Source organism: Miscanthus floridulus, chromosome 17 (genome assembly GCF_019320115.1).
Source record: "Miscanthus floridulus cultivar M001 chromosome 17, ASM1932011v1, whole genome shotgun sequence".
NCBI lineage: Eukaryota > Viridiplantae > Streptophyta > Magnoliopsida > Poales > Poaceae > Miscanthus > Miscanthus floridulus.
Genome location: NC_089596.1, coordinates 24,510,584 through 24,536,422, shown reverse-complemented (window position 1 = coordinate 24,536,422; position 25,839 = coordinate 24,510,584). Strand labels below are relative to the sequence as shown.

The window sequence follows — 25,839 nt, the reverse complement described above, 5'->3', positions numbered from 1 at the left end:
ATGCGGCAACGGGCCGAGAAGATCCCTCCCGGACAGCGGGATCGTCTGGAGCAGTGGGCGAGTAGGCTCAAGTCCGCCTTCTACGACGCCGAGGACATCCTTGACGTCGCCGACTATCACCGCCTCGAGAAGCAGGTTACAAGTCCACCTAGCTAATAGCTATAGTAGAATTGCAATTCCAGATTTGATAATCAAAACTCTCTGAAACTGAAAATCAAACAGTTAGAATAATCTCTGTTCAGAAAAAAAAATGAAACTAAGGCAAGAATAATCAGATGATGCACTTAGCAACTGTTGCATAACTTTTTTCGCACTCTAGTTTATCAATACCACAGCATCCAAATGTCGCCTAAAACTTAAGTGTCAGTGTGTAACATTTCAATCGTTTCATGCAGGTCATGTCTCAGTCGGGAACCAAGTCAGCAATAACTATAAACCGTGTGAAACAAATCACCTCTGGAAAAAACAGAAAACTGAAGAATGCTCTAAAGAAGTTGGAAAACATAATTGAAGAAGGGTCTCAGCTTTTGTCACCGCTGGCTAGCACCATTACTCAGCTTTTCGCTCGGTCGTAAGCGATCGTAAATTTTCAGTCAGAATAGTATTTTTTTCTCACATCAAACCAGCCAGCAGTAATAATTCACAATCGTATACGATTGTATCAGCACCAGCCGAACAGGCTGACTAGTGGTAGCAGTAGCAATGACATATCAGATCCTGCAAACAGCGCAGCCAGGATTGCCACTACTTCATCTGTGACAGGTTTCATAATTGGTAGAGACAAGGAACGTGATGACATAAGAAGGATGCTCCATGAAAGTGTTTGCGAACCAGCCTCCAGTAACAGCAAGTGTTATTCAGTGATTGGTATCTACAGTATTGCTGGTTCTAGGAAGACAACACTAGCACAACATGTTTGTACCTTTGAAGGAACAGTGTTAGATAATCTACCGTTTTCTTGTGTGAACACACAACAAGGGAAGACGGTGTCGAAAAGGCTCCTTGTTGTGGTACTGTAGCCGTTGTAAAGGCAGGCGCTGAACGGCTCACCTGTCGGACTGTAGCCACATGCAGGACAGGCGCAAAAGTCAGTCCTGTTGTGTTATCTAGTCACTGTTGTAGCAGGTCAGCTGTACTAGGACTAGATTGTGGCAGAACCGCCTAATCTAATGCCTCCCAGAAGTGCTTGTCTTCCATTAGACACTAAGCACCCAAGGAAGGACACCAAATTACTCGGTTCTGTCGGGCACACCCTAGGGGAGAACCCGAAAATCCACATTTATGCCATCAGGATCACAAATGAGAAAATAAAGCTTGCATCATTCTTAACCATTTCTTACATCATTTGTAGTACAACATCAGAGTATAATATTTATTATTATAATAGCGGAATGTAATCATATTATCAGAGTTATGCAATTTAATTTAACAGAGGAATATAAACATATGATCAGAATTACAGCGGAAATAAATATCTATTCCTGACATGATGAAACTTCGATATGTACAATATGACAACAGATTATAAAACTTTTATTTATAAAAAAATATATTTAGTGAGAGTTATAAATAAAGACTACGATTATAGCGTAAAGGAATCCTCGCTGAGTCCACCAAGAGGAATCCACACATAAGAGTCAGCTTTAGCATCCACCTGTCACCTGCAACGGGGGGAATAAAACCCTGAGTACTCAATTGTACTCAGCAAGACTTACCCGACAGGAGGAAAGAAAAGACTCCAAAGATATGCAAGGCTATCTGGCTTGTGGGTTTATTTTATTTGCAAGATGCATTACTAAGTGTGCGTCCTTATTTTTGATTTTTATTAATAGCCGTATTGGTTCATTAACTAACCATTCTATATAAGCACCTGTACTACTTTCAAGCAGGTGGTAAGCAATCAGAATTCATTTTTCTATTCCATCTTTCATCTTTCAGTTCTTACTCTAATGCTAGACCGCAGACGAGTCATACCGGATTTCCCGGTGATTCGCGAATCAATGCCTCCAGCTGGATACCCCAAAAACACACGTCCCGCTTGTACCCCAGGCACAAGCAGGACCAACACATCACTCTTCTATCCTGGGTGTCCAGGTCCCCGTCCAAACTAGGACTCCAAGCCCCCGCCCCTGAATCCTAGACTCAATGCAATACAAGGACCTCCTCCACCAAAATAAAATCCTGACAGTTGGTCTGGAAAGAGCCGGATCCACGACAAGAGAGCAACAAGTCTTCCAAGCGCCCATCCCCAAGTATGTACTCGGGATAATAAGTCTGTGACTTGCCTAGAGCCTTTTGCAACGACCGGTCCTTAATCGACACGGACAGGAAAAAGTGTAACCAAGTCATGCCCTGTTGACCGTAGGACACAACCCCTTACACCCCCCAGTACCCAAACCATATCCCTGCCCGGTCACTATTTTCCTTTCCACCATTTTATATTTTTCCAAGTGATGATAATCCAATAATATATCTCCTATATCTCGCGAGTGACAGGCAATCACTCGACTTCTACCAGAATCCTGTAGCATGACATTCTACACGATCCTGTCATACTAGTAAGACTCATAGAATAAAGATATATATGCAAGTGGATTTCATTCAACTTCTTAAAACTTAATGCACAAATAGTATTTAAGCTGCAAAAAGTAGGGGTATGCACCGGGGCTTGCCTAGATAAGATATAACCAAAAGTTAGTATTGCATCTTCAGATCATCCACCATCAATTGAATAGAACTCCCATTGCATCATCTCCTAGAGAGAATACCATTACACCATCTTTGGATTCCCAATCATTCTTCAATTGATCAGTTGATCCATCATCGTACCTATACGATATGCATTGATGCAAATGCATAGATGTAAATAATCAATGGTAGCCGAATTGCTTAGAAACACGATCACGCCTCACAAGCTAACAAACTCGCTCTAACGACGTACATACTTAGGCTACATATCCATATTATCGGATAAGACATTATTTCCCAATAATTATTTTAGTTATATAAACCCAAGTTGTTTTCTTTATTTCATTCTATCAAATTAATCTTTATTCGCAATAGGACATCATTATCTATTTAGCAAATTAATTATTCCAGAGCTACAACAACTACAATGAGTACCTAATATTGCTAGGAGCCTATTGTACAAATTTCATATTCAACACTATTACCAATTTATCACAATAATTCTTACAAGTTCTCCTTTTAACAATATTAAGCATTTTAAATAATTAGAGCAACCCTAAAAACATACCGAGTCTATGTGAACGAAATACACTACTAGGTAGATCATGATTTTAGAAACCCAACAAAACTAGTTTCATTATTTTTGACCACTGTCGACGAAATATGGTCGGCAGTCTACCTAGGGGTATGCCCAAGGTAGTAGATTATCGGCAGACAGATGCGCAAGCCCCAAACAAGACGGTGACGCAAGACAGACACGAGGTTTTATCCAGGTTCGGCCGCCAAGAAGGCGTAATACCTACGTCCTGCGTCTGATTTGTATTGCTGTATGTCAATGAGAGATATTTTTTAGAGGGGTCCCCTGCCCGCCTTATATAGTCCGGGAGGAAGGGTTACAGATCCAGAAACTAATCCTAGTCAGTTACAATTGCCATATGTGGCCGGATAAGGATTCCTATTCTAACCGACCAGGATCCTGCTTGGTCGCCAAATCCGTCTTGATTCCTTGTGCGGGACTCCGATCAGGTTAACTAGGCCGCATGTCATCTTTCGGGTGGACTGAACCCATCGATCCGGGCCAGCCCAAGCTTAGCCGTAAGGGTATAGGGGTTAATACCCCCACAGCTAGTCCCTGAGTATCATGTATTATGCTGCGACACGCCATTTTAACCTTCTCCGACAAACGAGGCTTGAATTCTTGACGCCTCCGACCACCGTCATCACCGGAGAAGTAGGTTGTCCGAAGAATGTATGGTGCTCTTAAGAAAAAAGAAAAAGATTTTTGTCCTGAGAAGTGTGCCCACTTGTATTTCTGAAAAGAAATATAAGTGGTCTTGAAGCATAGCATCCTTAAACACCAGAAGCGTAGGGGTCGAAAAACAAACACATTCACCGCAAGGTGAAGTGTGCCCACTTAGTCCCCGAGCTTGCTGGAAGGCAAAGTATGAGCCTTGTAGCAAGGTCTAAAAGAAAAGTCTCTTAACTGTATGTGAGTACAAATCACATGTAGCCAAGGAGAACCATTATTCAAGCAGTGGTCGGGGCAGTCCCCGAGCATACTAATAATCCTCATAATCATTCAAAACACAGGGGTCGATTTAAACAAACACATTCACCGCAAGGTGAAGTATGCCCACTTAGTCCCCGAGCCTGGTAGTAGGTGACACAGGCACGTGGTGCCAGGGTCTAAAAAAGAAATTCCGCTGAGGTTAAGAATCCAATTGCCGTACAGGCAAAACAAGATACACCGGCAGGTGCATCGTATCGACGCAGTCCCCGAGCTTGCTGGAAGGCGAAGTATGAGCCTTGTAGCGAGGTCTAAAGAAAAGTCTCTTAACTGTATGTGAGTACAGATCACATGTAGCCAAGGAGAACCATAATGCAAGCAGTGGTCGGGGCAGTCCCCGAGCACGGCCGTGGTCGGAGCGATCCCCGAGCACAAAAGTGGTCTGGGCAGTATCCAAGCACAGTAGTGGTCTGTGCAGTCCCCGAGCATATTAGTGGTCTGGGCAGTATCCAAGCACAGTAGTGGTCAAGGCAAATCCACGATCACTTGCGCTGCTTGTACTATTATTTTGTGTACTTTTCTCTGTTCTCTGCCAAGGCCAGTCTGACACGTCTGGTCAAAAAAGTAAATAGGTATAGTACGCCATTCTGTCTTCTTTTTTCCTTTTTTTTTGCAAACAGTCGGTTGACACCTGTATTGAGGTGTGTCAGTGTGGGCCCCCTTACACCATCAACGAAGAGGCGCGTACACTGTTAACGAAGGAGCGCGTTTATTGGCGTAGATTTCGAGGTTGTGTGAACAACTGTCTGCGGCGCGTGCGCATGACTCCCAATATTCTCGGGCGGACAAAACGACGGTGCTCTTTGTTTTATATAATGCAGATCTGGTAAGTTACTCATACCATTCCCCATTGTCATCCGCCGCCGCAACCTTCTTCTTCCTCCTACCGAACCCTATTCCCCCAAAAATCATCACCAATCCCCTCGGTCTCCCGCATCCACCCACTTAGTAAGGACGAACTAATGGCAAAGAGAGACGCCCAGAAGAAAGGCGGGGTCATGGCGAAGGAATGGTGGAAGTCGCGGAGCAACGAGCAGACCATCGAGGACCTTGTCGCCATGGGAGTGCTCCACAATAAGGCACTTGCGGGATGGCGTGCACCGGAAGGAGAAAGCTTCCCCGATCCACAACCAGGTGAGATTGTGGTCTTTGAAGATTTCTTCAAATGGGGTTTTGGGATTCCAGTGCACCCTTTCCTTCAGGGTCTCTGCTTGTACTACGAGATTGGGATTTGCAATCTGCATCCCAACTTGATTCTTCTTGTCTCCACCTTCATCCATCTCTGCGAGGCTTATGGTGGCTTCCAGCCCCATTTCGACCTCTTTCGCCACCTATTCTGTCTTCGGAAGAAAGGGAGCGGTGGCTCGAAGATCGCCGGAGGCGTTTACCTGAACCTGCGTGACGGCATGAAGGCTCAATACCTGCACTGCCCCTGGAACACCTCATTGGACGAGTGGTACAAGAAGTGGTTCTACATCCGTGAAGAGCCAAACACCATCACTCTGTGCGATGTGGGACTGATTCCAGAGAAGAAAAGCAGCTGGTCAGAGAGGCCCGAGAACTTGGAGCAGATCGCCGAACTGCTCGGGATGATCCTATGGGGAAGGCTTGATGGCCCGAGCGTTGTCGGCAACTTCATTAGCCGAAGAATTCAACCCTGCTAGAAAAGGATTCATCCTGGCTTCGAGTACCAAGGAGGCGCTGATCCAACGAGGACCAGGAAGGAGCCGCTCGACAAGATGGAGATCAAGGCCAGGATTGGAGAGCTGTTCAACCTGGCTGATCCCAATTATGTTGCACTGAACGCCATCGAGCACGCCTTCAAGCTGGCTCGTCCTCCCCCAAAGGTAAATGACGCCTCCTTTTAACTGTAGAGTCATGTTGTATCAAGAAAATAACTATCTTTTCCTTCATTTTGTGTCTCAGTGTAATGGCCGTGACCGAGCAGAAGTGTTCGTGTCGCCTCCCCCTGGTGTAGAATGGCCGCAAGCTACCGGCCCAGCCGCCCAAACCAGTGCTAGGACCGACGACGTTCACTGGGCGGTTCTCGAGACCGTAGAAGACGCCTCGACCAGAGCCGCTGGCAAGCGTCCGGCTGTCAGCAAACGACGTCAAGCCATCTTCCCCCTGTCGGACGACGAAGCAGAGGATGCGGACATCTTCCGGCTCGTCCCCCGAAAGAGGAGAAGGCAGGTGGGGCCATTGGAGCAGGGTGGCTCCTCTGTGCCAGCAGTGGTCACAGCACCGACCACTGCAACACAGAGCACAGACGAAGGGAACATGCCGCATCATACTCCGACGCCCGTACCGAAGGTTGAACAAGTCCCGGTGGAAACTGCCGAGCAAGCGGAGCAGGGGCGGTCGAGGAGACGTTCCTTCACCACATCCTTCCGCAAGTCAAAACTGTAAGTATCTATATTTTTGATGTAAGCTTTGCATTTTGCATTGGATGCTATTATCTTCTGAATTTGTCTCTGAATGCATTAGATCGGCGTCCACCGAAAGCCCTGACCAGCTAGCTGGGTGCGGAACGTCCTTACCAACAACGGCGGGACAAACTGCTCAGCAACCAGCCATGGAGGAGCCCATGGCAGGGACTCCGCCTGGGCCTCAGCAGGCGGACGACCAGACGCCAGTCCCCGAGCAGAATACAAGTGCTCCAAGCACGAACCCTGATGAGGCGGATACCACAGCGCCAAGGGAGCTGGATCTAGCCGAGGGGCAGCAGCCAGAAGTTGGCCAGAACATGGTTGCCGACGCGACGGCTCGTGGGAAAGCCCTGGTGGTCGTGGAGTCTGCGAACTCCAGACCAGTGCCGCCTCCCGAACAGGAGGCTGAAGAGGAAGAAGTGGAAGAAGTCCTGGGCCGTCCCCAAGATAGGCGACAACATATATATGTGTCGCGCTATTGGAACGACGAATGGGTCATGCACGAGGAAATCCCAGAGGTCGAAGAGACCTTAAGAGTCGAACGGGTGGCCAAGCGTCTGGTGACGGAAGTCTAGGTATATTTGGCTTGAGTCCTTTGACCCTGTTGTGTAGTCGAACTGTCTGACATAGCTTATCTGAATGCAGGACTTGATGAAAACTGCAAGATACCGAAAAAGGTGCTTCGACCAGATAGAAGGAATCACGACGACCAATAAGGAGCTGACGGCTAAAGTGGAACGCCTATGGCACCAACTTGAAGCCGCCGACCAGGAGAGGACAGACCGAGAAGCACAGAACCAAGACCTGGTCGGCCAGCTCAAAAACAAAGAGCGGGAGAGAACAAGTAAGTTTTCACCGTATCATAGCAAGTGCGGGACTTGTGTGATTGTGTTCTTGGCAGTAATAGCTGTAATGCAGGTTTAGAAGCTAAAGTGACCCGCCTCCAGGGGGAGAACAGCCGTGTGCTTGCAGAATGTGGTCGCCTGAAGGAGGACAACGAGAGACTAGCGCGCAGCCAGTCAGAACTCCAAGACCATACTAACAGAATGAAGGACGACCTGAAAAGTAAGCACTCCAGACCACCTTTCTCATTCTATTGCCCACCTTGCCTTGTCGTGTCATCACGTTTGATGTATTGTACTCTTTTCAGTTTTGAAAGTCAATGCCAAGAGGCACCTGGAGGCCATGATCAAGGAGCGTGACAACTGGAAAGCACAATGCCTTAAGGCCACCGAGGAGCGGGACACATGGAACAAGCGGTGCCAAGAAATGGCAACTGGCATTGTGCCCGTCCTTGACCTTATCGACCCGGCGCTCACAGAGGAAGAGCTAAGGACGCCCCAGCTCGGACTGGTCGAGAGATGCAAGCAAGCATGGGGATGGTTCCAAGACTTCGTAAAGGAGGCGGGTGAGTACACGGGTGCCCATGTGCTAAGCATGGTGCGTGCTCACTACCCCCTGATCGATCTCAAACGCTTGGAGGCTGGGTACCCGAAGGAAATAGACCCAGACAAGGCCGAAGAGCTTCGGACGGCCCAGCTAGATTTGTCGTCAAAGATAATTGGTGATATTAACCTGTGCGGAGGTGGGACAGCACCTGTGCAGGGTATGCCATCGACAAGCCAGCTGGAAATGCCATCAGCTGCAAGCCAACCAACGAAGCCTGCGGTCTCGACCAGCCAGGCACCGGCGGGGCCATCCCCTTTAGCTTGACTAGCTCAAGAGTCCCCGAGACTCGAGTAGGGTATCAGAGGCGGCGAGCAGTAAATGCCATGCGCCCCGACCAGCCAATGTAATAGGCTTAGAGCTGTAGAAGGAGGACATAGTTGTGTTATTGTAAACTTGAGCCTTTTCAGGCAAGCTTGTAATAACGTAACTGTATATCATTGTAAGCTTGTTGGTTTTATGCAAAACGTACTTTAAGCTTGAAATTTTTTGTTGGTGTAACTAAGTGGGAACGTGTTAACGTTCTGTTTAGTTGTACCGTTTTGCTCGACACGTCATCCTGAAAAGTTTGTGCGGCCCTAGTCTGGCATGTGGTCGAAGTGTGAGGTACTATGACCTGTGCACACGTGGACGCAAACAAGTCAAACCAGGGGGGACCTGCCGATCACCCGCAACGTAGAGAGCGGATCCCGTGCACGTGTTGGGAGGAACCGGAGACAGGGCTTGCTCCGAAAACCGTAGAAGGAGTGGTGGTCGGCTTGTACTGGCTTAAGTTAGAATAACCATAAAATTCGGAGTGACACATTAGAGTGGTCGGAGAAATCATAATTCTTTAGTAAAGTAAATCGAAAATACAAGTAGAGTACATATCTCAGTAGTTAAGCATAGAAACGTCAAAGCTTGTCTATGTGCCATGAGTTCGGTACGTCCGTGCCGTCCAGATGAGCTAACCTGTAAGACGTTGGACGTGTGACTTCCTTGATCATGAAGGGTCCCTCCCATGGGGTTGCGAGTTTGTGGACACCAGCCTGGTTCGTCTTCCACTTTAGGACTAAGTCCCCGACCACGAAGAAACGCTCTTTAACGTTCTTGTTGTAGTACCTGCGCAAAATAGCAAGGTATTTGGCCGTGCGTACGCAAGAATCAAGCCTTTTCTCCTCTGCGCTGTTGACTTCTAGCTCCCGTACTTCATTGACCTTGCCTTCATCAAAGTTCTCTACCCGTGCTGATCTGAAAGCTATATCTGGTGAGAGGACTACCTCAGCGCCGTAAACCATAAAGTATGGTGAGACGCCGGTGTTACGACTGGGCTGAGTTCGGAGGCCCCAGACCACGGCTGGTAACTCCTTGAGCCATCTTCCAGGAGCTTTATCGTTTTCTCTATACATCCTCTTCTTCAATGCGTCCAAGATCATGCCATTTGCCCGCTCGACTTGTCCATTAGCTCTAGGATGCGCCACCGAGACGTATTTTACAACTATGCTCCTTTCATCGCAGAAGTCCCAAAAAGCGTTCCCGGTGAACTGAGTACCCAGATCAGTAATGATGCTGTTGGGCACGCCGAAACGGTGGATGACCTGGTCGAGAAATGTGACAGCTTTCTCTAAGGATGCCTGTACCAGAGGCATGTATTCTATCCACTTAGAAAACTTATCAATTAGCACGAAGACGCATGTAAATTTCCCAGGAGCTAGTTTGAAAGGCCCGATCATGTCCAGTCCCCAGCAGGCGAAGGGCCAAGAGGCTGGAATCGTCTGGATCTCATGTGCTGGTACATGGATTCTCTTGGAGAAGACCTGACAACCTTCACAGCGGTGGACTAGCTTCTCTGCGTCGGCCACTGCTGACGGCCAATAGAACCCTGCTCGGAAGGCCTTTCCAACCAGTGTTCTTGAGGCCGCGTGGTTGCCGCAGGAGCCAGAGTGGATTTGGTCTAGGAGATGCTTGCCTTCTTCCTGGGTTATACACTTCATTAAGATTTCCTCCTTAGCGTTTTTGCGCCATAACTTGCCATCGACGAGCAGATACTGCTTACTACGACGCATCAGGCGTTCATTTTCTATTCGATCGATATAACCGCTACCATCTGTTAAGTACTTGATGAAAGGTGTTCTCCAGTCCGGCTCATGAGTAGTCGGAAGCGGCTCGGTTGTGCTCGGCGCCGGAACCGTAGCCACTAATTGCTGGTCTGAAACTTTGTCGGTCGTTGAATCTTTGTCTTCAATGGAAGGCGTGAGCAGGTCTTGGACGAATACGCCATGTGGGATTTTGGCTCGGGATGATCCTAACTTTGACAACGCATCCGCTGCCTGGTTCTTGTCCCGGACCACGTGTATGTACTCGATGCCATAGAACCTGCCTTCCAGCTTTCTTATCGATTTGCAATATGCGTCCATCTTTTCACTGGTCGTGTCCCAGTCCTTGTTGAGTTGGTTGATGACCAGAGCCGAATCTCCATAGACATAGAGACGTTTAACTCCAAGCTCAACCGCAATGCGTAGACCATGCAGGCATGCTTCATACTCGGCGGCATTATTAGATGCTGGGAAATAAATCCTGAGGATGTACCGGAGCTGCTCCTTGGATGGTGATACGAAAAGAACTCCTGCTCCCGCACCGTCAATGTTGAGAGAACCGTCGAAGTACATCGTCCAATATTCGTCGGATCCCAGAGAGGCAGGCGTGCTTAAGTCTGTCCACTCGACGATGAAATCGATGAGTGCCTGAGACTTGATTGTAGTACGGCTTGCAAATTCCAAGGAAAAGGGGCATAGCTCCATTGCCCATTTGACGATGCGCCCGTTCGCATCCTTATTGCAAATGATGTCCCCCAAAGGATACTCGGTCATGACCACCACACGATATCCGTCGAAGTAATGTCTCAACTTTCGGGATGTTATCAGTATGGCGTAGAGCAGTTTCTGAATCTGTGGGTACCTGGTCTTGGATTCGTTGAGTACCTCACTAATGAAATAAATTGGCCGCTGTACCTTGTAGGCGTGGCCCGGCTCGTCGCGCTCGACCACCATTGTAGTGGAAACCACCCGATCGGTTGCCGCAATGTAAAGTAGGAGAGTTTCGTCTTCTCTGGGAGCAGTAAGTACCGGAGGTGACATGAGGTATTGTTTCAGCTGCGTGAAGGCAGCGTCTGCTTCCTCTGACCACTCAAACTTCTCGGACGATTTGAGCAGTTTGAAGAACGGTAGTCCTTTGTCTCCTAATCTTGATATGAAACGGCTTAGAGCAGCCATGCAGCCGGTGAGCTTCTGGACATCCTTCACCTTTTTTGGGGGCTTCATGTCTAAGACAGCTTTAACTTTCTCCGGGTTAGGGCGTATGCCGTCGTAACTGACGATGTTGCCAAGCAATATGCCAGAAGGGACACCAAAGATGCACTTCTTTGGGTTTAATTTCCATTGGAACGTATTAAGGGCTGCGAAGGTGCGTTCCAGATTGTCAACAAGGGTGTGTGCTTCCTTGGTTTTGACAACTACATCGTCGACGTAAGCCTCGACGAGGCCGTCTTTTATCTCGTCGTTGAGGCAGGCCTGTATAGCGCGTTGGTAGGTAGCACCGGCGTTTTTGAGCCCGAACGACATAGTCATGTAGCAGTAGGCGCCGAAAGGCGTGATGAAAGATGTCTTGATCTGGTCGTCCTTTTTGAGAGCGATCTGGTGATAACCAGAGTAGCAATCGAGAAAGGAAAGCAGCTCACAACCGGCGGTTGAATCTACGACCTCGTCTATGCGAGGTAAGCCAAAGGGGTCCTTAGGGCAGTGTTTGTTGAGATCAGTGTAATCAACGCACATTCTCCATTCATTATTCTTTTTGCGTACAAGAACCGGGTTGGCTAACCATTTCGGATGATACACTTCTTTGATAAATCCGGCTGTCAAAAGCCGTGTAACTTCTACCCTAATCGCCTCCTTTTTGTCGCGAGCGAACCGTCGTAGCTTCTGCTTGATTGGTTTGGCTTTGCTGTTGACATTTAAGGAGTGCTCAATCAAGTCCCGAGGTACACCGGGCATGTCGGAAGGTTTCCATGCAAACACATCCACGTTGCCCCTCAAGAACCTGACGAGCGCGTCTTCCTATTTGGGATCCAGGTCGGCCCCGATGAGGGCCATTTTGCTAGGATCTCCCTCGACTAGCTGGATCGTCTTGTGCTCCTTGGATCTGATGTTCTTGCGCGGAGCCTCGAGCTCTGGGATCTCCAAGTGGTCGGCCGGGGTCTTCTTAGCGTCAAGCATGGTCTCGGCCATGCGAATAGAGAGGTCGTGGGCCTCTGCTATTTTGAAGCTGTCGTCCTCGCAGGTATAAGCTGCGTATACGTTGCCCCTGAGCGTTAAAACTCCTTTCTCAGTAGGCATCTTGAGCACCAGATACCTGTAATGAGGTATGGCCATGAACTTGGTGAGCGACGGTCGACCAAGAATAGCATGGTAGGTGCCGTCGAAATCAGCGACCACGAAGTTGACGTAGTCGGTGCGGAAGTGGTCCGGAGTCCCAAACTGCACAGGTAGCGTGATCTGCCCGAGAGGTGTGGAGCTCTGTCCGGGGAGAACGCCCCAGAACTGTGCCTCGTACGGCTTCAGTTCCGCCTGGGCTATTTTCAGAGCGGGCAGGCTGTTCTTGAACAGTATATCAATGGAGCTGCCACCGTCGATCAGTACCCTGTCGAATTGAACCTTGTTGATACAAGGATCGAGGACCAGGGGAAAATGCCCTGGCTCGGGTATGGCAGCCCATTGGTCCTTCCTGCTGAAGTAGATTTCACGGTGAGACCACGGAGGAAGCCGCGGATCAGTGAGAAGGTTGTCGGTGTTTGCCACGTTCAAGCAAGCGCGGGCGAGCAGCTTGCGTTCTCGTTTGGTCTCAATGGACACCTTGCCGCCGATGATGGTGTGCACGCGATCAGTCGGCTTGATGTATTTATGACGAGGATCTACATCGTCGTCGTCGTTGTCCTCGTTGCGCTGTTCCCCCGCGTCGTTAGGCTTGTTGGACGTATCCGGAGCCTGTTGACGCGTGTAGATAGTCTTGAGGACGCGGCAATTCTCCATGGTGTGGTTCGATTTAGGATGGAGCTGGCAGGGTCCCTTCAATGCTTTGGCGTAGTCGTCCTCGTAGTTTCGACGTCCGCTGCCCTTTTTCACAGTATTGACCTCGCCGTCGTCTTCCCGAGCGCGCTTGCTCCTGTAATCGTCGCGGCGGTTGCGCCGCTGATTACGTTGATCACGGTGGTCGCGGGAGTCGTTGCGCTGGTTGCGGCGGTCAAAATTGTCGTTCCGACCACGATTGCCACGGTAATCGTCGCGGTGTGGGGGGTGGTCGGAGCGTGGAACCCTTGCTGCTTCTTCAACGATTATCTTTTTAGCGTCGTCAGCGTCCGCATATTTCTTAGCGGTGGCCAAAAGCGCCGTGACCGATTCGGGTCTCTTCCAGAGGAGCTTGTCTCTTAGGACGTCGTGGAAGCAGAGGCCGGTGACGAAAGCCTCGATTGCTTCGTTGTCGGATATTGATGGGACCTTGATGCGCATCTCCGAGAAACGTCGAACGTACTCGCGCAGTGGTTCATCCTTTCGATCTCGGATCCGCTGCAGATCGTACTTGTTGCTGGGTTGTTCACAAGTAGCGATGAAGTTGTCGATGAAGGCCTGCCTGAGCTCCTGCCAAGAGTCAAAATAGTTCGCTGGCAAGCTAACCAGCCATTGGTGACCTGCATGACCAACAGCGACTGGGAAGTAGTTAGACATGACGTGCTCGTTAGCCATGGCTGAGCGGCATGCGGTTTCATAGAGCATGACCCATAATTCGGGGTTTTCCTTGCCGTCGTACTTCTGAAGCTTCTCGAGCTTGAAATTCTTGGGCCATATGACTTGGCGCAGGTGTGGAGTGAACTGCTTCAGACCCGGCGGACCATGGGCGGTGTCATACTCCATACGGCGATAGCTTTCATGGGATGCACGATCGTCGGCTCTCTGGTTGATGCGAGCACGCAGATCACGTCCACCGAGGTAATGGCGGAGATCATTATTGCCATCGCGGCAATCTCGATTGCCATCTGGATTAGCCCTGCGACCGTGGTTATCACGGCGATTGTCGCGGTTATCTCGGCGGTTGTCGCCTCGAACGTCGTGGCGGTTATCCTCCCGGCGGCGGTTGTCGTCCCGACCACCGTCATGACCACCGTTTCCGCCTTGACGGTTGTCTGGTGGGTCGTTATTGCGCGAGCCACGTTGGTTGAGTGGCTGTGAGCGACTTGAGTATTGGTGGCTGTGGCTTGATTCGACAGAAACGGATGGAGCCCAGGCTTGGTTCATCTCTGCGGTCTGAGCCATAGTAGCCGTCAGATAAGCTTGTATGTCATCACGGATTACTTGAGTCTCGGGAGTGTTGGGCAGCCGCTGCATTGTCGCCATGGCGACGGCTACGTTGGCGCTTGGGGTCTTGAAGACTTGTTTGTCCCCCACCCTGTCGAAAGCATTGTTGAGGTCATGAGGTCGGAGCCTTATGCGTCGTGCCTCCTGGTCTGCTTCAGCTTCGATTTGCCAGTGATTAAACCGGTCAATATTGCGTGCTTCGCGTGTAGTCTTTTCTTGTTCTATTTCGCCAACTGCTGGCGGCTCATCGTTGCTGACAACATGGATCAAATCCTCTCGTCTTGGCGGGAAAGACGGAAATTGGGGGAAACCCGGGGCGTGGTCTGGTAGATCCAGATCGTATTTGACGCCTTCATCTTCGTGACGCTGAAGCTCGGTGTGGACAGATGCGTTGGACGTGATGCCGGATGAGGAGCTGGAGTCACCCTCTCGGACTGTGTGGATGGATCCTTCCTGATAATCTTCAATCCGGACCATGTTGACGATGTTGCATGGCTTCGGCCGAGATCGGTTAATAGGACACAGATCCGAGTGGCGTCGCAGGTCGTACGCGTAGCTAGAGGCAGCGTTTTGCAGGCCGTAGGGCTGGACCTGGTGGTTCTCCGTCGGGGCTTCGTACTCGTAGAGTCGGAGACCCGTCACGATGTCTGGCCGGCGATGAGCGAAACGCCCCTCAGGAGCTGATACGACCACAAGATCTGTTCCAAGTCGCACAGGACGATTGGTCCGAGCTGGTCGGATAGATCTGTTGTGGAGAGCTGTTACCTGCTCATTAGGTTGGATTTGAATCGTACTTACCAGAGCCAGGGTTTCAGCGAGTTGGATGCCGACCCGATCAACGGAGTCGAGCAGGTCGGTGTTGTCGATCTGCTTCCCTCTGTAGCGGGGAAGCGGACGACGGGTTATTGGCGTGGCTGTAGGCGTGGTCGGAGCCAGATGTCCCGTGGTCGGAGCCAGGTCCATCGTGGTCGGAGCCGTGTTCACCGTGGTCGGAGCCGTGTTCACCGTGGTCGGAGCCGTAGTCGATGCAGGTGAAGTAGTCGTCGGCGCAGGCTGAATCCATGCCTCCTCCGTGGTCATGGCGATGGAGTCGTCGGAGCTGGTGGTCCAGGTGATCTGGCCGACGGTGAACGTGAGGCCGTTGGGCGTAGCCATGGAGCCGGAGATGATGACAATCTTGTTTGCTTGGAGAGCAGTATGCACACCCCCTACCTGGCGCGCCACTGTCGACGAAATATGGTCGGCAGTCTACCTAGGGGTATGCCTAAGGTAGTAGATTATCGGCAGACAGATGCGCAAGCCCCAAACAAGACGGTGACGCAAGATAGACATGAGGTTTTATCCAGGTTCGGCCGCCAAGAAGGCGTAATACCTACGTCCTGCGTCTGATTTGTATTGCTATATGTCAATGAGAGATATTTTTTAGAGGGGTCCCCTGCCCGCCTTATATAGTCCGGGGGGCAGGGTTACAGATCCGAAAACTAATCCTAGTTAGTTACAATTGCCATATGTGGCCGGATAAGGATTCCTATTCTAACCGACCAGGATCCTGCTTGGTCGCCAAATCCGTCTTGATTCCTTGTGCGGAACTCCGATCAGGTTAACTGGGCCGCACGTCATCTTTCGGGTGGACTGAACCCATCGATCCGGGCCAGCCCAAGCTTAGCCGTAAGGGTATAGGGGTTAATACCCCCACAAATACCTACATAATTTTATTTAGATTTTACAAGTTTTATTCTGAAACTAAATTAGCTAAATGTTTTAAAAAGCTAAAGGGCCAGCGGCCACCTATTCGGCCCAGCGGTGGGCGTGGCCTCAGCGAGGCCCACGACGGCGAGCCAGCTCAGCCTGCAGGCGCACAGTGCACGTGCGGCCCAGCAACGCGGGAGTAGGCCAGCCCAGGCGGGGCGCGGCGTGTGACGCAAGCGGCCCATGCGCGTCGGTCCAAAGGTCAGCCCAGCACGGCAATCAGCAACGGCGCGGGCGGCCCAGCAACTGGCCCACGCGCGGCCTGCCAATACCGATCTGGCAAAAATGTAAAAAGGACCCTGTGCTATTCGCTAATCAACCCGAGGTCCAAAGCACTATTTATATGAGTCTCGTAATTTACACCTAGACCCTCGGACAATCTCATATTTGCATTCCTACGTCCTCACCTTCTCCTCATCACAAGAACAGAGCACTGCTAGGGAATCTGACTGACGGCCAAATCCGGTCGTGAGGCCGTCGACGGCGATGAAGAGGCGGCATCGCGGCATGACCGCTGCTGGGTGCATCCACATGTGGGCACAGCACTGTCGGAGACAGCGTGGAGCTCTGGCCACGTGCGTCGGCGCTCATGACCAGGCGGCTCCATGGTGAGGGCACGTCGGCGGTGTGGTGGTGATGTGGGATGACGCTGGATGGCCACTGTGGTGGCGTGGCCACAACGAGGACGGCGGACAGCGCAGCCATGGTGGCCACACAGCGGCGTGGCGAGAAAGAGGAGGGGGACGCCGGCGACCGTGGCATGCTGCAGCGGAGCTTAGAGAGAGAGCGAGGCGAAGCTACATGCGACCAAGACACGTGCTGTGGGTCAGCGAACCAGCGCAGGCCGGGAGCTCACTCGCGGGAAAGGAAGAAGGAGGGCGGTGCTACTGCACGGCAGGGTGCACAGACGAGCGACGGCTCTACGGCACAAGCATGGAGGGGCGGCGCTCGTGAGTCAACGTGGCTCGAGCACGGACGAGCAGCGTGCTCTCGTGGGGCACCCGCGCGAGGCAAGCCGAGGAGGGAGCGGCACCGGCGCGTGAGAGGTAGGGTGAAGAGCCATGCCATCGGAAAGGTAGCGGTCCAGAGCAGGACAGGCCATGGATGGCATGGATGGCGGTGGTGCTTGCGATCGGGCCGATGCCGGCAGCTCGCGTGTTCGGGCGTGGCGCGAGAGAGGAAGCGGAGGGGCGCCGGTGACGCGCGGTGCTCGTGAAGGAGATGCAAGACTGCGGCACAGGTGGAGGCAAGGTGCTGCTGGTGCGGGCAGCAGGGATGTGGCCGTGCCGGCGTGCAAGACGCGCGCAAGCAACGCGAGGAGGAGCAGCAGAAAAGGGGGAAAAGCAAGAACTGGGACTCGGTGCTCTTGCGTGCGGGCGAGAGGGCACCAACTTCATAGACGCGACGCAGGGGACAGGGAAGGATGGCACCCCATGGCCAACAGTGGCATGCCAGCACACGCACAGGAAGGTGAGAAGACGGCGCAGAGAAAAAGGGCGAGGGGACCTGAGCGAAACTCGTCCGAGCACGTGGTCCGGTCAACGAGTTAGAAAGGACTTAGCGATGCAGCCACGATGCTCGGTAGACAGAGGGGAAGTGGCTGGACTGAAGCAAAGTAGTACACGGTAGCAGTAATTAGAAAAAGGAGGAAAGCATCTCGCGTGTGCGGCCAACTTCCAATACGAATGCTAGCACAGAGATAATAAACAACTAGCGGCAGCGGCAGCAGCAGCATGGAGTTGGACCAGCCTACACGGCATGTCATGTTAACGTAAAGGCACTGAGCTGAGCAGGGAGCAGGACCACGTGCGGCAGCGTGAAAACGGCAGCAAAAATGAGACAGACACAGATAGGGGCAGCACAGACACATGAGCGGGGCTGACATTATGACCGCGAATAGTGCAGTATGTTCAATCATCAAAGCAGCTTGTTTCAGCACTTTACTAATTTACACAAATTGTAACGTCTAGGCACAGGAAAATTTCAGCAAAGCTCGAATTTAAATTTGATTCAAACGCTATATATATATGTATATCGTTCTATTTATTAATAGATTTTATTTTATTTATAAAAGTTGTTTTTCCTACTTAATCTACTAGAACAAACCGTTCGCTATTTATTTGCCAGGATTATCGTTCGACATTCCTAAATATTTTTACGCACTGAAATTTAACCTGGACGTTTATTTGAATCCGCAAAACTACGTCACACAGGATTCACTTATCGCCTCAAGTACGTTTTAAATTAAAAATCCGAGGAAACTCGTTTTGGAAAATTTTCTTAGGCCTAAATCACAGTGCTAAATAAGATCGTAACACCGGGGTGCTACATAGATGGATAGAGTTGTATAAATAGTTCGCCAGTGCAATTCAGTAAATAGAGTTCAGATTTGTCATCTTCAATATAGGGCTTCGGGCAACGCTGGTGTCTCTGGCTGTGTGTGTATGCTCTGTTCTCTCTCTTTTTCCACCTCTAGTCATAGTGTGTGTGGTCGGACAACGCTTGTTTATGGTCGGCATAGCTAGTGGGTGCTCGGCAACACTAGCGGGTGCTTGGTAAGACTAGTGAGTGGTTAAATCACCTGAGCCGGTGATCCTGTAGGCCAACAAGTGGTTTCAGAGCCGTACAAGCGTCGTCGGCGGACTAACTGCTGGTGATGACGAATGGTTCGGAAATGGGCGACAATAGTGGCACTGCTGTGATTGCCCAAACACGACCGGAGGTCGTTATTCGCACGGTGCGGGAGGTCGACGGCACCAGTTGGCCGATGCTGACTCGCACCAACTATGGAGAGTGGTCGTTGACCATGAATGTTAGAGTCCAACGGTTTTGAAATGATGTTGACAAGGGCACCGACAACGAGAAAGATGACATGTCAGCGTTGGAGGCTATACTTGCTGCTCTACCGACGGAGTACAGGGAGTCGTTGGGGGCGAAAAGCTCTGCTAAGGAGGCGTGGGAGGCTATTGCGGCGATGCGCGTCGGTTCTGACCGGCGATGGCCCAGCTTCTGAAGCAGGAGTATGCCAACCTCAAGTTCAAGGATAGTGAAACGGTGGAAGACTTCTCCCTCCACCTGTAGACGCTGATCAGCAAGCTGAAGAGCCATGGCATCACCATCAACGAAGAGAAGGTGGTCTCCAAGTACCTACACTCCATGCCGACAAAGTACATCTAGATCGCTCTCACTGTAGAGACGATGCTGGACTTGTCCACCCTCACCATTGAGGATGTGATAGGCCATCTGCGGGCAGTGGACGAGCGCCTAGAGCAGGCGACAACAACGAAGGACAATGGTAAACTGCTACTGATAGAAGAGGAGTGTGCTGCTCGAAGGAACTCCGGGAAGGCAGCCTCCTCCAACCGCGATAGTGATGGCAAGCGCCGTGGCAAGGCTTCTTCAGAGAAAAAGAAGCAGGTCAACCTCAACGCCTGCCGGCGCTGTGGGAAGACGGGCCATTAGGCACTGGAGTGTCCAAATCATAAGCAGAAGAAGAAGGCTGAGGCTCATCTGGCACAAGCTGATGATGAAGATGATGCAACTATCCTGATGGCGACATTTTGTGCACTGCACGACGTCGAGACCGAGCAGAGGGAAGAGGCGACGACGGTGGAAGGACCTAGGAAAGCCCTGAAGACTGTCAACCTCGACGAACCATGCGCCTAAGTCCACCTCAGACGTGTGGGCACCGATCAGGAGCAGCGATGGTATCTAGACTCTGGTGCCAGCAACCACATGACGGGCTCTAAGGCATCCTTCTCTGAGCTCGACGACGATGTTACCGGTACAGTGAAGTTTGGTAATGGCTCAAGGGTGGCAATCCAAGGGTGCGGCAACATCATCTTCAGGTGCCAGAATGGGGAGCACCGCGCGCTAACGGATGTATATTACATCCCGTAGCTGCACTCAAGCATCATCAGCATTGGTCAGTTGGATGAGCGCGGTAGCGAGGTATGATCAAGGATGGAGTCCTTAGGATCAGGGACCCAGAGCAACGACTTCTTGCCAATGTGAAGAGGTCCCTGAACCGGTTGTACCTCCTCGACCTGAAGGTAGAGCAGCCGGTGTGCCTATCAGCACTACATGTGGCTGCAACTCCTGACGAGTAAGGACAAAGCAGCGGCGGCGATCAAGAAGTTCAAGATGCACGTGGAGGCGGAGAGCGGCAAGAAGCTCCGAGTGCTGAGGACTGATCACGGTGACAAATTCAATTCGGTGGAGTTCAATGCGTACTGCGTGAATCAGGGTGTGGTGCGACACCACACCACGTCGTACTCGCCATAGCAGAATGGTGTGGTGGAGCGATGGAATCAGACGGTGGTCGGCATGGCTCGATCCATGATGAAGGCCAAAGGCATACCGGCAAGGTTCTAGGGTGAGGCAGTGACCACTGTGGTGTTCATCCTCAACCGCGCTCTGACCAAGGACCAGACGGGCAAGACGCCGTTTGAACCTTGGTATGGACACAAGCCGAGCGTGTCCTTCCTCTGGACATTCAGCTACATCGGTCACATCAGGAAGAGGAAGTCGATCCTCACCAAGCTGAAGGACAGGAGCACACCGATGGTGTTCCTGGGCTACGCGAAGGGTACCAAGGCGTACCGGCTCTACGACCCTCACAGAAACAAGGTACTTGTCTCGCGCGACGTCGTGTTCGACAAGAAGGCGGCTTGGGACTAGAGCAGTCCGAGCACGGGGGAAGCTGGCGGCTTCACCAGCACCTTCGTCGTTGAGCACCTGGTCATCCATGATGGTGAAGACGCTGGGGAAGAGGTGCCGAGCACTCCTAGGGCAGTGCCGAGCACTTTGGGAGGGATGCCGAGCACTCCTAGAGGGATGCCGAGCACGCTAGGAATGGTGCCAGGAGGTTCTGCAGTGGTGGCAACCACTCTAGGATGGGTGCCGAGCACTCCTATAGCGGAGCCAATGCGTCTTGCCGTGGTGCCGACCACTCCTAGACTGAGGCTGATGACTCCTATAGTGGTGCCGAGCACTGCAGGAGTAGTGACGAGCTGTCCAAAAGTAGTGCCGAGCATTCCGGTGGAACAGGGAACTCCATCGACGCCGATCGAGTTTGCCTCACCTCCAAATGGCATCACTGAGTTCGTGGATGCCTTCCACGAAGGTGAGGAGGTGCGGTTCCGCATGCTGGACGACATCATCGGCGACACAGGGCTCTCAGGCCTGGCAGGTAAGCTGCTCAATGACCTAGAGCTTCTGCTCGTTAGTGTAGAGGAACCACCCATGTTCGCACTGGCCGAGCGCGATGGAAACTGGCGACGGGTGAGGCTAGAGGAGATGAAGGCAATCGAGCAAAACGAGACATGGTAGCTCGTCGATCCACCTCTAGGATGCCGTCCGATTAGCCTGAAGTGGGTGTATAAGGTCAAACAGGACGAGCTCGACGCCATTGTCAAGCACAAGGCGCGGCTCGTCGCTTGAGGCTTTGTTCAGCGCAAGGGCATCGACTTCGAGGAAGTCTTTGCGCTAGTAGCGCGCATGGAGTCTGTCCGCTTGCTACTAGCCTAGGCAGCAGCAAAGGACTGGCGCGTCCATTACTTGGACGTTAAATCAGCCTTCCTCAATGGCGAGCTAGCGGAGACGGTCTTCGTCAGGCAACCTTCAGATTTCGCCGTCAAGGGAGAGGAGCACAGGGTGCTCCGACTGCGCAAAGCGCTCTACGAGCTGTGGTAGGCCCCACGAGCATGGAACGCCAAGCTTGATGCCACGTTGGGTGAGCTTGGGTTCCAGCGGTGCGCACGAAGGAAGGAGCGCATGGAGGACATCAACAGCTTCAAGCGCGATATGGTGGCTCGTTTTTGAATGAGCGATCTCGGCGTACTCTCCTACTACCGCGGCATCGAGGTGAGACAGGAGAAGGAGGGACTCATGCTCGGTCAGAGTGCGTATGCCTCGAAGCTGTTGGAGCGGAGCGGAGCGGCATGGCTGAGTGTAAGCCATGCGTGACTCCGATGGAGGAGCGGTTGAAGCTGACAAAGGCTAGCACTGTGGCGAAGGTAGATGCAACACTCTACCGGAGCATCATCGACGGTCTGCGCTACCTAGTCCACATGAGGCCGGACATTGCGTTTGCCATAGGCTACGTCAGTCGCTTCATGGAGGATCCTAGAGAGGATCACTGGGCTACGGTGAAGCGGCTATTGCGCTATGTCAAAGGGACGGTGGATCAGGGGATCATCTTCCCCAAGACCGACGGGAGTAGGCTGCACCTCACTGTGTTCAGCGATGCAGACATGGCAGGGGACATCGACGGACGACGGAGCACCTCTGGCGTGCTCGTCTTCCTCGGGTCGGCTCTAATTTCATGGCTGTCGCTGAAACAAAAGGTGGTGGCGCTATCTACGTGTGAGGCAGAGTATGTAGCGGCGGCCACTGCAGCGTGCCAAGTTGTGTGGCTACGTCGGCTGCTGGGCGAGCTGATCGGTGCGGAAGCTCACCCACCAGTACTGATGGTGGACAACCAGCCCACCATCGCCCTGGCAAAGAATACGGTTCTGCACGACCGAAGCAAACACATCGACGTGAAGTTTCACTTCCTCAGGGACTATGTCGATGAAGGGCAGATCGTCATCGGGTTCGTCGAAACTGGTCGGCAACTCACGGACGTCCTCACCAAGGCGCTCGGACATCTTCGACTCACGGAGCTAAAGTAGATGATCGACATGGAGGGGTACAAGGGATAACAGTAGGATTAGAGAAAGAATTGTTAGATAATCTACTGCTTACTTGTGTGAACACACAGCAAGGGAAGGCATCGCCAAAAAGGCTTCCTGTTGTGGTACTGTAGCTATTGTAGAGGCAGACGTCAAACGGCTCACCTGCCGGACTGTAGCCACATGCAGGGACAGGCGTAGAAGTCAGTCCTGCTGTGTTATCTAGTCACTGTTGCAGCAGGGCAGCTGTACTAGGACTAGATGGATATAGTTGTTTAAATAGTTCGCCGCTGCAACTCAGTAAATAGAGTTCAGATTTGCCATCTCCTATACAGGGCTCCGGCCAACACTGGTGTCTTTGGCTGTGTGTGTATGCTATGTTCTCCCTCTTCTTCTACCTCTAGCCATAGTGTGTGGTTAGACAATGCTTGTTCGTGGTCGGCATAGCTAGTGGGTGCTCAGCAACACTAACGGGTGCTCGGCAAGACTGGTGAGTGGTCAAATCACCTGAGCCGGTGATCCTGTAGGCCAACACAGAGAACTATTTTAAACCTATCATGTGGATTCAGGTTAATCAGATTTTCAGTGTGCATGGAATTTATCGTCAGATGCTTGAGGCAGCTTTAGGGGAGCCATGCCATGACTACAGTAATCTTGACACCCTACAGATGAAGTTAGAGGAAGCACTGAGAGGCAAAAGGTTCCTGTTAGTCTTGGATGATGTATGGACTGCCAAGGATGACAAAGATGAATTCAGCTAAGTATCTACGTTGTCATAGCCCTATCTTAATACCTGACTAGAACGAGATGGATTTCTTCCACCTTTTTATGCATTATGCACTACATGACACAAATCTTGGTGACCAAGAATCAGAAACTTTTAAGATAATAGGCGGAAAGATTGCAAAAAAATTGAAGAGGTCACCATTAGCAGCAAGAGTAGGAGCACAACTACGTAAACAATTAAAAGCTACCATTTGGAGAAGAGTTGAAGATCATGACTTGTTGACAGATACCATGGGAGCTCTATGGTGGAGCTATCAATACCTTGATGAGCATGTTAGGAGGTGCTCTGCATATTGCAGCATATTTCCCCAAGGATACAAGTTTGGACGTGCTGAGTTAGTTGGCTTATGGATGACAGAATGCTTTATAAAAACTACAGGTACTGTTGAGCAAATGGAATATATAGCACATGGCTACTTTGATGAACTGGTGTCATGCTCATTTATGCAAACGGGAAAATACACAAATAGCACCAATGAGAATGAGTGGGTTACTACTCATGATCTTCTGCATGAATTGGCTACCGTGGTTGCTGGAAATGATTGTACCCGAATTGATGGCAGTGAGATGAAACAGTTCCCTCCTGATGTTCGCCATCTTTTTGTGAGGTTGAACGAACCAATGAAGTTTACCAAGCAGATTTGCAAATTAGAAAATTTACGCACATTAATCATTACTAGCATTGAAGGTCTGACTATAATAACCATACAAGAATTTGAGGGAATTTTGAAAAAGTTAAAGAAATTGCGTGTTGTGCATGTGCCTCTACAAGGCAAAATGGTGAAGATCCCTGCCTGTATTTGTGACTTAAAACATCTACGTTCTCTCACCATCAATGCCTTCACCAACAGTTTGTACAGTCAGATACATTTGCCAAGACATTTTGATAAACTATATCATCTGCAGACTTTAGAGCTCCAGGGTTTTTTAGAATTCTCCAACGTGAAGAACATGAGTAGCCTGAATAGCTTGAGACACGTCAAGAACTCCGGACATCGTTTATTTCATTTTTCTAAGGTTTCATGTTTTTTTTTTAGGGAAAACTAAGGTTTCATGTTTTCCTGGGGTTGCGGAGATGAAATCACTTCGAGAATTGAGTGACTTTAGAGTGAGGAAGGAGAAGGGGTATGAGTTGCAGCAGCTGGAGGGACTAAATCACCTTTGTGGCAGACTGAGAATCAGTGGCCTTGAAAATGTGGAAAGCAAGGAGAGAGCACTAGAAGCCAAGCTATCTGACAAGAAGTACCTGACAACATTGATACTTGAATGGCCATTGCAGCCGTCTAGTCAACATCCAGACCTCGAATCGGAGGTAATTGAGGGCCTCTGCCCACCGTCACAGCTAACAAAACTAGTAATATATGGCTACAGAGGATGGAAGTGCCCAAGCTGGTTGGAACAAAAGTTTAGTGGCCTACGATGCCTAGAACTCGAGCATTGTGTTAACCTTGAAGCTCTCCCTGATATCAGTGAGCTTTTCATTCACCTTGATGAGCTTAGGCCCCGTTTAGTTCCAAAAATTTTTGGCTTTTGGCTACGGTAGCACTTTCGTTTTTATTTGGCAAAAATTGTCTAATTATGGACTAATTAGGCTTAAAAGATTCGTCTCACGATTTCTCGGCTAACTGTGCAATTAGTTTTTTTTTCGTCTACATTTAGTACTCCATGCATGTGCCGTAAGATTTGATGTGACGAGTACTATGCAAAAAAATTTGGTTTTTGGCTTCAACTAAACGGGGCCTTAGACTATTGCTCTTCACAAGCTAAAGAAGTTGCCAAGACTTCCAGATAGCCTGAAGAGCCTAGGCATTCATATCTGTGAGGCTATAGTTGAGACATGTATGGAAGATGTGAAGCTGATGAGGTCACTTTTCAACGAATGAGTGTCTCAAATCGAGCCATCCTTGCAGACTACAGTACATCCTGAGGAGATACATCGGTTCGCTCAAGAGCAGCCTGAAAGATTTGACGCAATCTTGCGCAGCATTTTTGGAAGCACATGTGCTAGTTTTCCTGCTAGGTTTATCCGAGGCCAGATAACGGAGGAAGATTACTCCCAATTTCTGTGTCCTGCGTCATTAGATTCCCTCGTTTATCCGTGAGCTCCGTCTCACCTG

At 50.7% G+C, this 25,839-nt stretch overlaps 1 pseudogene; it reads left to right on the top strand.

Moving 5' to 3' along the window:
- LOC136515421 (putative disease resistance RPP13-like protein 1) lies at positions 1-25,824 on the top strand (annotated as a pseudogene).
- Positions 25,825-25,839: the final 15 nt, after the last annotated feature.